The sequence below is a fragment of the Piliocolobus tephrosceles genome, chromosome 6, assembly GCF_002776525.5.
Source record: "Piliocolobus tephrosceles isolate RC106 chromosome 6, ASM277652v3, whole genome shotgun sequence".
Taxonomy (NCBI): Eukaryota; Metazoa; Chordata; class Mammalia; order Primates; family Cercopithecidae; genus Piliocolobus; species Piliocolobus tephrosceles.
This window is the reverse complement of record NC_045439.1, coordinates 108,886,951-108,900,723: the sequence shown is the minus strand read 5'-3', so window position 1 is coordinate 108,900,723 and position 13,773 is coordinate 108,886,951. Positions and strand designations below refer to the sequence as shown.

At 46.6% G+C, this 13,773-nt stretch overlaps 1 protein-coding gene across 1 annotated transcript in view; it reads left to right on the top strand.

Moving 5' to 3' along the window:
- CGNL1 (cingulin like 1) overlaps nucleotides 1–13,773 on the top strand; it is a 181,899-nt gene that overhangs the window by 31,048 nt on the left and 137,078 nt on the right. The gene's annotated exons all lie outside the window — the stretch shown is intronic.

The following is a 13,773-nucleotide window of genomic DNA, read 5'->3' as shown; positions in this document are numbered from 1 at the left end:
TCCTGAATTTCTTTGACATTCTTTGATCTGTCATTTGCAATCTCCAGCTCTTTCCTGCCTTTCAAGACTGTGTGGTGAGCTTGGTGAGTGGGGAGCAGAGAGGGGCTGCGGACCCTGAGAAGGCAGTTCATTCATAGGGCTCTTTCTGTGCCTTCTAAAGTCCTCCTCCCTCAGCCAGACTCTGAGCCTTTCCCCAGGGCTCTAAGAAGACAGAAACACTTGTAGAAGGTATGGACCTTTTCTTTCTTTCTTTCTTTTTTTAACCTAGTGGGCCTACAACTTACGTTTAATTCAAATGAATGCTTTTTATTCACTTAATACCAAGTGCCCCCTGTGGGCCAGGCCCTACTTTCACCCTAAGGATACAGCACGAAGCAAAGCAGAGAAAAAAAAAAAAAAAAATCCCACTAAACACACAGGTGAGGCGCATCAGTGGGGGAGGAGCTGTAAGAGGAAGAGTGTGGCCAGATGAGCTGGAAGGTGCAGATGGGGCGGAGAGAATCCTACCTGTTGGCAAGGCCTTTTCTACGAGATGGTCCAGGAGGATTTCTCTGATAAGCAACACGAGGCTGAGACCTGAAGGAGCCTCCAGAGCATGGCTGCCTGGGGGAAGGGCACGGGGAAGATAGGACAGGGATGCTGAAGGCCCTAAGGCATAAGGTGTAAGGGCAGGAGGCTTCTCTGTGTGTTCTGGTAACAAGGAAGCCAGAATAGCTGAGGAGGGAATGAGGATGGGGGTTCTAAGAGAAGGAGGGCAAAGCATGCTGGACTTTGCAGGCCGGCCTAAGAGTTTTCTTCTGATGGGAGGTAGAAGCCAATTAAGGGTTCTGAGAAGGGTGGAGGTGAGTGGCTCAGCTAGGAGCCTAGTGAAGAGGCCTAGAACTTTCTGTGGAATTTATTCTGCAATCCTGCGAAGTGGCAGTGGCATGGTAACATGGAAGAAAGAGTAGGGTAAGTGGTAGTGACTGGGTTCTAAGATGGGAATAAAAGCCTGGAGTGAGTGTCTCAGGAAACCAGATGCCGGCATGGCCTAGAGGGTCCTCATCTCAAAACTGTGTTTAAAAATGGCAAACACATGAGAGCATGGTAATCAAACTTGTATAAGTACTGTACAAATCCAAAAAAGTTTTAGCGAGTGTACTGAATTAATTGCCAATGATCACTAGTGCTGGGCTCTGAATGCAATCTGAAATAGAAAATTTTTTTCCTGAATGTATTTATCAAAATACTGAGTGCTTACCAAATACTAGTGCTTACTGTACTAGTTGACCTGTACAATCAGTTTAAGTTAAGTAAGCTAACTTAAATTTATGACTATTGTCTTATTCCTGATCTATTCACAGGTCACTTGGAAGGTTGGGCCATCTGTTCTTTTGGCATGAGTTTTCCATCTGATGGGGGTAGAATTGGTAACTGTTGAATCATCTGATTATTGCAGACAGGAGTTCTGTCACTAGCCCCTGCTGTTAGGAGGTGGGTTTCCTGAATGGCTTTCTGTATACATGAAGAATTTCAAGACCTTCTGTTAAGGCGGTCACAGCTAAGTTTTAGCGTTTACAAGAGGTCTTGGCTGACTTGCTATAACTTACAGCAACCTGATGTTTGGACACCTTTTCCTTTCTTTCTTTTTTTTTTTTGAGACGGAGTTTTGCTCTGTCACCCGGGCTGGAGTGCAATGGCACGATGTCAGCTCACTGCAAGCTCCGCCTCCCGGGTTCACGCCATTCTCCTGCCTCAGCCTCCCCAGTAGCTGGGACTACAGGTGCCCGCCACCACGCCTGGCTAATTTTTTTGTATTTTTAGTAAAGATGGGTTTCACCGTGTTAGCCAGGATGGTCTCGATCTCCTGACCTTGTGATCCACCTACCTCAGCCTCCCAAAGTGCTGGGATTACAGGCGTGAGCCACAGCGCCCGGCCTCCTTTCTTTGTTTTTAGTAAATATGATGAGAAAAAAGACTCCTCATCTGTCTTGTTTTGTGAATTACTTCTATTCTTACTCAAAAAAATGTTTAAAGAAATAATTGTGAAAAAATAGGTTTTGCCAGGCACAGTGGCTTATGCTTGTAATTCCTGCAGTTTGGGAGGATGAGAGGGGAGGACTGCTTGAGACCAGGAGTTTGAGACCAGCCTGGGCAACATAGTGACACCCTGTCTCAACGACAACAAAATATTAAAAATAGCCAGGTGTGGGATGCACGCTTGTAGTCTCAGCTGCTTGGGAAGCTGAGGCAGGAGGGTCACCTGACCTTGGGAAATTGAGGCTGCAGTGAACTGTGATTGTGCCACCATACTACTTTGGCCTGGGCGACAGAGTGAGACCCTGTCTCAGAAAAAAGGCAGGGTGTGGGGCTTGACAATTTGTTCCATATCTGACAGTATTAGAAAAAATTACTCTAAATTTTTTTTTTTTTTTGAGATAGAGTTTCACTCGTGTTGCCTAGGCTGGAGTGTAGTGGCATGATCTTGCTTCACTGCAACCTCCACCTTTTGGGTTCAAGTGATTCTCTTGCCTCCACCTCCTGAGTAGCTGGGATTACAGGTGCCCACACCACGCCCAGCTAATCTTTGTATTTTTAGTAGAGACTAGTTTTCACCATGTTGGCCAGGCTGGTCTCAAACTCCTGACCTCAGGTGAACCACCCACCTCAGCCATGCCCAGCAGAAAAAATTACTCTCTTTGGTAATTGCAAAGTATGTGGAGATGAGAGGGTGCAGTGGAAGTTAGGACTTAAGTGACCTGACTAAATATCTGTGCCCTGCTGAAATCTTGCAGAAAGTAGGATGCTTAGTCTATCCCACGAAGCCTTTTCCCATAAACAGCTGAAAACAGAGCACACCATTGTGTTTATTTTGGTGATGGGAAAACAGAGTTAGGTTTCTCAGGGGCTCCAGACCTCAAGGATGATGAACACACACATTCATACACAGAAGTCACTTCCTTTGATAGACATCCTTATCTTGAATGCCTCCCTCAGAGATGAATCTTTCCACAAATGTGCACTGCCCAGGTAAGCCTTTTGGAATCGAAGAATCGATTATGCAAGAATGCAACTTTTAAGCCCCAAAGCAAAGTTTGGACAGTTTTTCCAGAGCCAAACCTCTGGATATTAGTGCACTTTTCTGGGATAACATAATTTAATTTAATTTTAGTTTAGTTTTTTTAGAGATGAGGTCTCCCTATGTTGCCCAGGCTGGTCTTAAACTCCTGGCCTCAAGCAGTCTTCCCACCTTGGCCTCCCGAGTAGCTGGGACTACAGGCCTGCACATGCACCCAGTTCATTAGTGTGTTTTTTTTTATCAATCAGTGCAGGGGTTCATAGACACCCTCTTTATAAAGAGGTATGCTCTTGAAATTGCCTTTAGGCCAGACCCAGTGGCTCACGCCTGTAATCCCAGCACTTTGGGAGGCTGAGGCAGGTGGATGGATCACTTGAGGTCAGGAGTTAATGACCACCTGGCTAACGTGGTGAAACCTTGTCTCTACTAAAAATACAAAAAAATTAGCTGGGTGTGGTGGTGTGTGCCTGTAATCCCAGCTACTTGGGATGCTGAGGCAGGAGAATTGCTTGAACTTGGGAGGTGGAGGTTGCAGTGAGCCAAGATGGTGCCACTGCACTCCAGCCTGGGCGAAACAGTGAGACTCTTTCTCTCTCTTTCTCTCTCTCTCTCACGCGCGCGCGCGCACACACACACACACACACACACACACACACACAACCTTTTGACTTCCTACCCTCAGGCATGTGTGCATTCATTGAGGACATTAGGAACTAACCACCACGGAGATTAAGGCTGCAGCTCAGCCTTCCAGGAGCTTGCCATCTGCAGTGGGCAAGTTGATAAGTTAAGGGACAATCTTGGTGTTTGGTTGGGCTGAGGCCAGCACTAGGGGGGTGTGTGTGTGTGTGTGTGTGTGTGTGTGTGTGCTGAGGGAACAAAAGGTCTGAAGTCTGGTCCAGGGGAGAGTCAGCAAGGTAAGGCCTGAGGAAAGTGGGCTGGCAAGCTCAGGAAGCAGAGGGGCTCCGTGCATTTGGAGATGTGTGAGTAGGTGCAGAGCACGCACAGGGGAGGCACATGGGCTGGAGATGTCTGGGGCCTGGTCTTGAATTCCATGCTGAGGAGCTTGTGTTTTTATCCTGAAAGCAAAAGAAGAAAGAAACCACTGAGTACTTTTTAGGCTGAAGTACAAATTTGAAAAGATCACAGTGGCCATGGGGAGAATGGGTTGGAGGAAAAGAAGCCTGAAGGCTGAGGGTCAACTTAGAAAGCCAAGGCTGTAATCCAGTCGAGATACGCATATCGCTGTAATTAGGGCCATGGTGTGGGGTGGAGAAGTATGGCTGAGAGGTTTCAGGAAGCAGGATCAACAGGAAGCATTCACTAACTGATGTGATGTGAAAGGCAGAGGGAGAAGGTAGGATGCTTGCAGGTCCTGCGAGGGCATGGAGTTGACTCTGATTCCATGTACCACGTAAGTCAGGAGCTCTTAGGAAGAGTCAAGTGGGCCTGGGACTGTTAGGACTTTTAGACATTTGGAAGCTGCTAAAACAAGAGTAGAAGTTCTAAGTTGAGTCTAACCAGAGAGGAGTTCTTACAAGCAAAAAGTAGAGAAATAAGTCCAATGAAACTGCTGCTTGGTTTGAAAAGTCAAGCGGGAAGGGAATGATGAACAGGAATTTCTCTGCACAGCGTCTTCATCTGATGCCTAGTGTGAGGACCTCGCCCTTTCCGAGCCTGACAGATGGCAACGATCCTTCCATTCTGGAAGATTAAAGGCACAAGCCGTTAGCCCAGAAGGTACTTCAACCGAGATGGTTTGGGGTCCTGACCAGTGAGAACTCACCTCTTCGAGGAAGTGGAATCCTGTCTTAGTTGAGGGGATCATTTGCAGCGTGAGGACCAGGCTGGAGGTAGCCTGGTCTAGGAAAGGAGGCAAGAGAGGACTGTGGAGTGAGACAGACTTCGTCAGGATCCCAGGTCTGTCAGCTGTCAGCTTCACAATCAAGTTACTTAAAGCCCTTGTCCTTCAGCTTTCTCATTTTACATGTCATTAAGAAGGTTAAATGTGAACCTAGGCAAAGTGCACAAAACAGTACCTGACTCATGATAGCTCCTCAGTAAACCCTAGTTCCTTAGTTGATATGGAGGATGGTTTATACCACTGTTGGGCTTTATTTCCTACCCTTGGCCTTCTGATCTAAATGAGGCTTGATCTCTAGGACTGATTGCCAACTTCTCTCCCCTCTTCTACTCCATGTCGCTGCCTACGTCAGCAGATGGTAGAGTGTTCTAGAAGCCTTCCCATCGCCACCTCAATCTAGGCAGGCATTTTGACTGTCTGTGTGGTCCCAACATGTGTACGCGTGTGGAGTGGGGAGGGAGAGGTGAGTATGAAGAGGTCCAGTAACAACAATTGAGAGAGAGAACAAATAAATTCGGTCTACAATATCTGAGGCTATATTATCGGCTACACTGGTTTTTTAAAATGCTGAACTTCTACCTCTTAATTCTCTCATGGCTTATAGGGAGTGCCCTTCAAATCTTCTATTAATCAAGATAGATTTGTGTTGCTTTAGCTTCTTTTCTCTCTTGCTGAAAAATAAAATGCAATCCTTAATAAGAGACTGAAGTTCGTCACGTTTGTATCTTGTCAGATTGAGTGGAGAAAAGTCCGATTTGCTTGAAAATAAGATGATAAATATGTGGTGTTGGTGTTTTCATACAAGAATCTGAATATAAGCTGTAACAGCTTAGAGAACGTAATTGTTCCTGTACCACAAAGACCACATTTTTTAAAAAAGAACTTTTGAAGGATTTTAACTAAAATTTGTTACATTTATACCATGTTGGATGGTGGTATTGGCCATGTTTTCTTAATATCAGAATATGACTAAAGAGTGTCATATGTTGGACTCCCTCCATAGACACAGAGACTTTCCTGACATGAGCCAGTCTCAGAGTTTTCCCTTTTAGAATACGAGCTTATTTTCTCTGGAATCATCACAGCTGTCTAGAGCCTTCCTGTTCCACCTTTCTTGGATTCACTGATGGCTTGATATTTGTTCACTTGGACATTCTCTCGTATACCAACTGTGCTCTCTCTGGGGAGTCAAAACCAGATCTGGTTGTCCTTGTCCTAAGGGAACTTGCAGTTTAGCTCTTCTGATCTTTGTGTCACACACTGTCCAGATCCCACTAGTTTTCTTCCTCCTCCTCCTCCTTCTTCTTCTGAGACAGAGCCTTGCTGTGTCACCGAGGCTGGAGTGCAATGGCACAGTCTCAGCTCACTGCAACCTCCACCTACCGGGTTCAAGCAATTCTCATGCTTCAGCCTCCCAACTATCTGGGATTACAGGCGCCCGCCCCCACGCTAGGCTAGTTTTTTGTATTTTTAGTAGAGATGGGGGTGTCACCATTTTGGCCAGGCTGGTCTCGAACTCTTGACTTCAGGTGATCCACCCACCTCGGCCTCCCAAAGTGCTGGGATTACAGGCATGAGCCACCATACCTGGCCCAGATCTCACTAGTTTTTTTTTTCGTTCTCTTTTGATGTGGCGAATTCCATTGACCTTTGGCTCAGCTGCTGTATAGAGCTTCTTAATATCTTACAAAACTTCGCTGAGAGCCTTGGTGCTGTCTTCCACCCCTTTCCTGGTCCTGGAAGGTTGCTTATTTTAAACAAGAGCATCAAATACTTCTTGGAAAATTCCATCAGTGCTCATATTTTCTGTGTTTGCTGTCAATTATCTAGCATTCAAAGCCCTGCTAACGTTCAGAGCCTCCTGTTGTGTGACATTCCCAGGTTTCCTTTTGGGACAGGTTTGGGTTGACTTCCTTCCTCTGCCAAGAGGGCAACCAGCTGATGACAGTTTGGAGAGTTTGTATTGGCATCAGACGGGTGTTGGTGATGTGCCTGAAAGTCACTCCTGAGATTCTCATTTATTTCTGGCCCAGGCTGGAGTTTCATAGGCTGTGGATGTTAGTGGGTGGCCCGAACTACCCTCATCCTAGCTGCAGACGGAGGCAGCTTCACTCCACAGGGAGCCTTTTATCCTCAAGACCTTTTCTGTACGGATAAAACATGGATAGGATCTGGAGAAAATCCTTTGTTCTGTGGTCGCTCTGCGTCCTCTTTTCTCTTAAATGCTGTTCCTCACTGTGCTCTGCTCTGGCCTCTTTGGTGTGATTATCTTGATGTTCTCTGTATCTGTTAAGGGATGATTGTTGACTGAGTAAATATGAGACGGCATCTTTGATTCTCACATTTCCCAGGAACCTGGCTGATGCGGGACTCCTTTCTCAAACCTGCCTGTGAATGGATAGCCAGGCCCTGTTTGCCTTCCTCCAACTCATGGGGAACTCATTGTCTCCTGAAACAGCCTGGTTTGTCTTGACGCATCTCTGTGAGAAAGCTAATTTCCCCCTTTCGATTGAAGTGGAGTTTGTGTCCCTGGCACGTCTACTCTGTGTTCATTGTTCTAACCTTTGGAGTCACGCAGACCAAGTTTAATCTCCTTTTCACATGACAACCATTCTGGTATTCATGTGTGATGAGAGTTGATCGTGCTTCCAGCTCTGCTCCCTTCCTTCTGTACCCAGTGCCATCTCTTCGTATCTCAGTTTCTTTTTTTTTTTCTTTTTCTTTGTTTCTTTTTTTCTTTTTGAGATGGAATCTTACTCTGTCGCCCAGGCTGGAGTGCAGTGGTGTGATCTCAGCTCACTGCAACCTCCGCCTCCCGGGTTCAAGCCTCCTGAGTAGCTGGGATTACAGGTGTGTACCACCACGCCCAGCTAAGTTTTGTAGTTTTCGTAGAGATGGGGTTTCACCATGTTGACCAGGCTGGTCTTGAACTCCTGGCCCTGTGATCTGCCTACCTTGGCCTCCCAAAGTGCTGGAATTAGGGCATGAGCCACCACACCTGACCTTCTTCTTTTTCTTTTTCTTTCTTTCTTTTTTTTTTTTTTTTGAGACAGTGTCTTGCTCTGTGGCCTAGGCTGGAGTGCAGTGGCATGGTCAATCATGACTCACTGCAGCCACGACCTCCTGGGCTCAAGCCATCCTCCCAGCTCAGCCTCCTGAGGAGATGAGACTACAAGGTGTGCAACACCATCCCTGGCTAATGTTTGTATTTTTTGTAGAGATGGGGTTTTGCCCAGGGGTTGCTCCCAGGGCTTGCCCAGGCTAGTCTGAAACTCTTGGGCTCAGGCGATCCATCTGCCTCGGCCTCCCAAAGTGTTGGGATCACAGGCATGAGCCACCGTATGTACACTGCCAGCATCTCAGTGTGGGAAACCACTCTTTCCTGGCCACTCTTTCTTTTCTCTCTTTTCTTTTCTTTTTCTTTTTTTTTTTTTTTTTGAGACGGAGTCTCGCTCTGTCGCCCAGGCTGGAGTGCAGTGGCGCGATCTCGGCTCACTGCAAGCTCTGCCTCCCGGGTTCACGCCATTCTCCTGCCTCAGCCTCCTGAGTAGCTGGGACTACAGGCGCCCGCCACCGTGCCCGGCTAGTTTTTTGTATTTTTAGTAGAGACGGGGTTTCACCATGGTCTCAATCTCCTGACCTTGTGATCCGCCCGCCTCAGCCTCCCAAAGTGCTGGGATTACAGGCGTGAGCCACCGCGCCCGGCCTTCTCTCTTTTCTTTTAAAAAATTAGCAGAAATTTTACTTAGAGGATATGCATAGCTAACTAGGTTTCTTCCTATACCCTCATTCAGTGATAAAAAGTAGATCAAACACTTTCTGATCCCTCGTGACCTTTTTGACCACCGTATTGCTGGGTAGATTTTTGTGGGGGTTCTCTACCATCGGGCCTGCTTGGCCGCCACAGGGCACCTGCTTGGCCTTTTCACCCCCGAGCGTTGGCATCAGTTTTACAGGGAACTTTCTGTGGCTCTTTCAAGGAGATGCCTCCAGTGCCCCACTTGCAGTCACATGAGCTGTGTTGTAGTACCCAGGGCTGTGGATCTCATGAAGTCACTTGTAATATTCTAGCAGAAATGGAAAGTCTTAAAAAAGCCTCAAGTATTAAAAAAGCCTCAAGTGACTTGAAGGCACTATGTGAAGAGAAGGTTTACTAAAGTGATCTGGATGTAATACAATCTGGCTGCTGTTTTTTGTAAACCAGACTCTTGCTGATCAGCCTCAAGCAGAGGGGGCTGCCTATGTCAGCTGGGCAGGGAGCTGACAGCAGCACCAGCAGGTTCCCTTTGCTAAGGGGGCTGCTGGGCCTGTGGCCCCTTCATCCTTCGGGCTCCCTGCATGTTCCTCGGAGGCTCTGAGGAAGGCAAACGGGACTGGCCGTCCATCACAGGCAGATTTGAAAAGGGAATCTAATGTCAGCCCCGCAACAAGGGCAGGTTTCTTGCAAATCCGAGAGTCAAGGATCCCGTCTCATATTTACTCAGTAACAGTCATCCCTTTATGTATACAGAGAAAATCAAGATAATCGCACCAAAGATAAGCGTAGAGGTGAGTGCGGTGAGGAACAGTACTTAGGTGAAGAGACAGGCTTCTGAGACAGGTGCGTGGGGTTGTTCTGGGCTCAAGGGGAGTCTGCAGTGTGGTTAACTGCCCTGCCCTGTTGAAACTAGATATATTGTTTCCAGAGGTCACCGTGGTATTTGCCAATCATCTCACACCTTTTTAAAACCAAAATAACAACAACAACAAACAACAAACCAACAAAAACAACCCACCAAAACCAAGATTTGCTTTCACGTCTCATCCACCCTACAATCAAATGATTGGTTTCTTAGGCCCAGGTTAGGGTTAGGGGCTTTAGATTCTCCTTATTAAACCTCATTTTTGTTATACTTGATCCATGATTCCAGCCTGCTCATCTGTTTGATTCCTAAACTCTCATATATTGCATTGTCTATGTTTCCGAAGTTCTAGTGGTTAAGGACACAGGCTTTGGGGGTGAGAGAGAATGGGCATAAATCCCATTCCACCATTAAGCGGTTGTGTGGTTTTGGGTAAAGACACAGTGAAGAATCTTCTGGGGCGTTTGACGGAGCAGATGAATGGTGTCTTATGGAACCCATGGCAGGAGGCAGCAGCCTTGGGAAGTTAGAACTGGGAAAGCTGAAAACAAATACGTCTCCTTATCTCATCCCAGCTTCTATCTAAACGTTTAAGTCCTTTTTCTTTCTTTCCTGGAGGCTGACTCTTCCATCTACATGACAGGCAGAACAGTGTATCTCCAAAGATGCCCACATCCTAATCCTGGAATCTGTGACTATGCCATCTTGCACAGCAAAAAGGATATGCTTAATTTAAGGACCTTGAGCTGGGGAGATAATCCTGGATTATTTAGGATAATCACAAGAGTCCTTATACGGGAGAGAGGGAGGCAGGAAAGTTGGAATCCAAGAAGGAGATGTGATAACGGAAGCAAAGCCGGAGAAGATGCTACGCTGCTGGCGTTGAAGATGTAGGAAGGGACCAAGAGCTGAGAAATGCAGGTGGCCTCTAGAAGCAGGAAGAGGCAAGGAGACAGAGTCTCCCTAAAATGAGGAATGCAGCCCTGTTGCCCCTTGATTATTTGTATCATTTTAAGCCATTAAATTGCAAAAAGAGTCCTTCCCTTAAAGCCTTCCAGATTCTACCCACCCTCTTGCAGTAATGAGTTCCCCAGCTATCTCTGAGCCCCATTTGGAGGCAGGGTTGTTCCTGCCTTCATGCATTCTCCATCACTCTTGTCTCCCTCAGTGCCTGGCACGGGCCCAATGTAGAGTGTGCTCTTGGTAAATGTCCGTGGAACCAAAGCCCCCAAGGGAAAGCTGATGATGCCTTTCAGAAATCCAGCTGCATGATCATGGTTCTTTGGGCTCCTTCTGTAGTAGCCCTGCCAGAAAAGGGAACAAGGTTAGTCTCTCCTGATTTTCTCCCAGTGAACATCCAGTGGGATTAGTGATGGTGGCTGCTTCCCTGAGTGTCCCTTTGCCGGCTGTGGGATCCCTGTTCTGGGGCCTCTGTGTTGTGAGTGCAGCTTCTCTCTGAGACGGAGCTACTGTTGTTGTCTCTGTAGTCCTCACATATCAGAGATTAGGTTGAAAAAACCCACAGAAATACGGTTTTGATGCCTTCTAGTTCTTGAGTGTACTGCAATTGAAAAGGTACTTCCACATTCCTGATCTCTTTTAGTCCCTGTGTTAGCCCCTTGAAGCAGCCACCCCCTCTTCGATTTGCTCAGCTTTTTTTCTTTTTTAATTGTAAGGATGAGAGTAACAACTTCCAAGCTCTTTACATGGGGGGTTGGAAACTGACCATTCTCTTTTTTTGATTCAGAGTTGCGGGATGGTAACTTGCTCTCACTGCTTGTTTAGGCAGAAGATGTTTCTGTTCCCAGTGCTGTTGGAACCCCAACTCACCACCTCTTCAAAGTCATCAGGAACACTCTCATTTTCCTCTAAGAGCCCTGGCTAGACCTTTGCATCCTGCTCTTCCTTCTACTTAAGCCAGCATCCTCTCATGACCCCTCTAACCCTGCTTTTAAGATAGCCTTCTTGGTGTCTGGGCCTACAGCTGCCTGCAGCCGTCTTGCTTCTGTGCTCCAGGAAAGCCTACATACTGGCACGCTGCTCTCAGAAGGCACTTGGTATCACAGTGTCCTGGGAGCTTGTCTCTACTGCTGGGATTCACACACAGATACTCAGTCAATGCTGGAGGGTTGGTTACCTGGAAACCACATCCTCAGCCTCCTTTCTCTTCATAATCCTCTGCAGGTGGTCCCCAACCTACAAACCAGATGAGTTCTAAAAGCTTATTTTGCAATTAATTGATTGTTTGGAGTTAGGATGCATCTTCCTGAGGATTCCGTGTCATAAATGGTGGTTAGGTTCCAGGCCCCCAACCAACATCTATTCAAGTTCAGCTACAATAGTAGCTGTTGTATAGCTGAACTCTGGAGTCATGAAGAGAATGGTCTTTGGACTCAGACAGGCCTTGATGACTTCTGGTTCTGCTCTATCTGGGTGACCTTGGGCAAGTGATTTAACCACTGAGCCTCAGTTGCTTTACCTGCAAAATGGTGATGATTAATACTTACCTGTCAGGGTTGCTGAATAGTGCATATAAGATGTTTAACATAGTACTTAGCACTTGGTAAATGCACAGTGAATGCTCAGTATTATTTATTATGGCACCATTACATATCTAGTTTGTTTAATAGCACCAAATACCTAATCATTGTTTATACTGCCCTTTCTCCCTCCCCTCCCCTCCTCTTCTCTCCTCTTTTTTCTTTCTTCTTTTTTGTTTTTACCCGGGCTGGAGTGCAGTGGTGGGATCTCAGCTCACTGCAGCCTCCATCTCCTGGGTTCAAGCAATTCTCATGCCTCAGCCTCCTGAGTAGCTGGGATTACAGGCGTGCGCCACCACACCCAGCTCACTTTTGTATTTTTAGTAGAGTTGGGGTTTGCCATATTGGCCAGGCTAGTCTTGAACTCCTGGCCTCAGGTGATCCACCTGCCTTGGCCTCCTAAAATGCTGGGATTATAGGCATGAGCCACTGTACCCAGCCTATACTGCCATTTCTATGGGTAAACTGACTCCAACATCAAATGCTACATTAGTCACTCAGAATTGAAATAGTGCTGCTTTTTTTTTATTTTCTTTTTTTCCTTCTGGGGATTCCAGATTGCTGGGGAAAAGGAATTCATAAACAATTACATTATGCCAGATATATGGGGGGAAAAAGGTGAACAAAAGCCAATATAGCCCCTGTTCTTGTGGATCTTACAGATGGATGATGGAGACAAATATTAATTAAAACAAAAATCATCTAAATATGAAAATACAGCTGCTGTTAAGGAGGGGTGATGGGAAGGGGTCTAGGGAGGTGTTTCCTGGGTATTTGGTGGGTCTCTGGATTGGTTCTTTGTCACTGGGTGGCAGACACTGTCTTCAGCTAAGTGGCTCAGAGCTTTGACAGCACTGGCTTTACATACGAACAGGGGCGGAGGTGGCTTGAGCCTTTGGCAGTTGGTAGTAGAAGCAGCAGTCCAAGTTGTCTGAGATGTTGGGGACACCATCAGAGACACCTAGGTGGCTGGTTAAGGAGGAAGCATTTGCAAGAGAGGAGAAGCCGGGAAGAGGCATTGCTGGGGAGGAGAGGAGGCTTCTTGCCTGTGGGCCAGGGATGCTGGGTTCTCAGGTGGTGCTTATTAAGAGCGTTTTAACTTGGCTACCCCTTATTTTCAGCCACAATAACACCCCAGTCTGTGTTTCCTGCCGCTGTGGCTTCCTATGGCTAAACAAGTGTAATGAATATTTTGTTCCATATAATTGCCTCCGTCTCATATCTCATTTTTTGGTACTCATTTCTTGCTCTCAATCCCTTTCTGTTTCTCTATTTTTTTCTCCTATTTGATTTCTCCCATTCTGCTCTGTGACTAACATCAGTTCTTCTGTTTTCCATCCAATTATCATGTCTGTCTTGGAGAAGCATGTTTTCTGGGGAAGGTCAGTCTACCATGGTTGCCCAGCTCTCTGCTTGCTCCTTCTTCCTTCCATAAGATGGCAGTTTGCGGTTTTTTAGTCCTCTAGGTCTACTCATTGGCTTGTGGGAAGCTGTCCACAGCTCATAAATTATCACCACATAGCTCATATTCACACCCTACCTTGTCTAGTCCCTTGAGCTTGGAGACTTGCTGGGCTTCTCTTTATGTACCTGTCATGTGAAGCTCTGTGTTCACTGGCCCAGGGAGATGTTTGCCCTGTTCTTCCTGGCAGAGGTATAATCTGAGAGCAGTGTTGTGAGACCTGACCA